Here is a 2,257-nt window from a genome sequence, read left to right as displayed (position 1 = left end):
TCAAGTGTTTTTGAAAAAAATATAAATAAAGATAAAAAAAAATAGTTATCTATGGTCAGGACTCATGAGTATTATGGCCATTTGAAAAAATATAAACAACGAAAGCCTCATTTTCCGTAATGGTTGGGCTGTATGTGGCGATATGTACAATTTTAGGGGAGGTTGATGCAAATCACCATCGTCAGAAATCAGGGTTAGGGTTGACGCCCACCCTTCTCTTACTATATATATTAGATGTTGAGTTTCATTTTCATACGATTTCACAGCCGCTGTCATAATCAACCGTGTGAATCTAGATCCAGCAATCACACGTCCAAATGTAAGCGATACATTTTTTCTATATCTTCAAACTATTCAACTACTGGCATAGGAGGATATGGATATCTGAATATCATGGATTCTTTTGATAAAGTTATCGATCTGCGTCTTTTTCGGTCTTGATAATCAGCAACACTTTTTTTGTGTCGATTCCAAAAACAAATTCTCTATTATGCTTCTAGATCCAAAAACTAGCAAAGATCCGCAACATTTTAAAACGAAAAACATGTAAGTTAACTGATACGTTAATTTATACGATTCTGAATCATGTGTTTTCAAGCTGTTATGTCCTTTCTTTGGTGTTTCGAAGTTTATGTTGTTGGCCTGTCACTCACACTATTTCTTGATCTGTTCTCAGTCTAGTAGAATCAGATCGGTGCCAGTTAGGTGTTCATAGCATTTCAATGGTTTTGTGGGTTTGTGAGAGGCCGCTCTGCCTTACTCTTTCAAAGGTAAGTTTAGTAAACTTTTTTTTATGTAATTCTTTTGATTCGAATAAATTTTTAATCCTCAACTTTCCAATTTATGTTATATCTTTCTAACGCTTCAATAGTTTCTAAATCTGACATCTTGTTCCATTCTTACAGAATAACGTTTGGAGATGATGGATATCTTGACAGAAGTTGCAGATCTGATCTGTAGTTTTTGACGTGCTTATTCATTAAATATCAATAAATACGAGAGGGAGAAACGCATACCAAACCATTTGAAGAACCGAGTAGATGATGCGTGCGACAGACAGACAGACCGATAATATTTTATCAAGGTCATCAATCCAATCACCACAGCGCCAAGCAGACATAGCAATTCTTCTGCTTCCCATTTTGTTATTTTCACAATCCCGGTGATAAATGTGCTCGAGATGGGATTTGTTGAAATTAGATTCAGAGATCAAACATTTCCATAACTTTGAAACGCTCCTGTAACGGATCAGATCCCTCACCTCTAACCTTATCAGTATTAGTTCAATCATTTCCTTTGGCAACTGTGCCATTGAAACTGTAGAACTGAATGCCCAAGTTGGAAAAGAGAGAGTGGGTTGCCTGTGAGAATATGAAATGTATATATTTTGGAATGTGAAATTTGTATATTTTGGTATGTGAAATTAGATGAAATATATGAATGTATATGTCAAAATGTATATGCAAATATGTATGTGTGAATATGTATGAAAAAAATGTATATGTACGTGTGAATATGTATGTGTATGTTCAAAAATGCTAGTTCCATAGTTGATGTTGCAATGGGTAAAATCAATGCTAATTTTAGTAGAAGATATACCATTAGATAAATGGTATGCTCGTTTGATTCAACCATCATCTTTGCCAAGTTTGTAATTATGTTCTAGTTATTAAACTTTTCATCTCCACGTACATCCATAATATTGTTTTGAAGATTCGCTCTAAGTGGTTGAAGGTCATGCATTGGGAATTCGTTAAGATAAATTTTAGCAATTTTTAGAAAGGCCTCCACATTAAATGCTTGGAAAGACCGACTTCGATATAAAGAAGTCACCGAAACAAGTAATGTTGTGTTTGTTTCATTAATGCGATTGTTTAGCTTCTAAAATTGCATATCGATATAAAGAAGTCACCGAAACAAGTAATGTTGTGTTTGTTTCATTAATGCGATTGTTTAGCTTCTAAAATTGCATATTTATGACCGCAACAAATATATCAACTTTGTAGTGGTGTAAAGAATAAATCTATGAGTTAAACATAAACACTTGTTAATAGTTAATTGGGAAAGTTGTGAAAGTAAATAAACTTTCTAGTCGCTAACCTTTGAATCTTTGTGACAACTTAATCCATATGAAGCTTCCATACTCAAAATCTCAAAATCACATTTTTCACAAAACAAATTACCATCGTTTAAATGTGCCGCTTCCCCCTCCCACCCCCAATCTTCATTTCTTTTTTTTTTTGAGTCTATTCTTAGA

The 2,257-nt window shown here is 33.8% G+C and overlaps 1 long non-coding RNA gene across 1 annotated transcript; it reads left to right on the top strand.

Annotated features, from left to right (window-relative positions):
• Nucleotides 1-269: 269 nt before the first annotated feature.
• On the top strand, nucleotides 270-1,445 carry LOC145000476 (uncharacterized). Its single transcript, XR_013661231.1, has 3 exons — nucleotides 270-546; nucleotides 677-770; nucleotides 906-1,445. It is a non-coding gene; the product is annotated as an uncharacterized LOC145000476 (long non-coding RNA).
• Nucleotides 1,446-2,257: the final 812 nt, after the last annotated feature.

Source organism: Lactuca saligna, chromosome 1, assembly GCF_052625555.1.
Source record: "Lactuca saligna cultivar CGN05327 chromosome 1, ASM5262555v1, whole genome shotgun sequence".
Lineage (NCBI taxonomy): Eukaryota > Viridiplantae > Streptophyta > Magnoliopsida > Asterales > Asteraceae > Lactuca > Lactuca saligna.
This window is presented reverse-complemented; position numbering and strand designations above follow the sequence as displayed.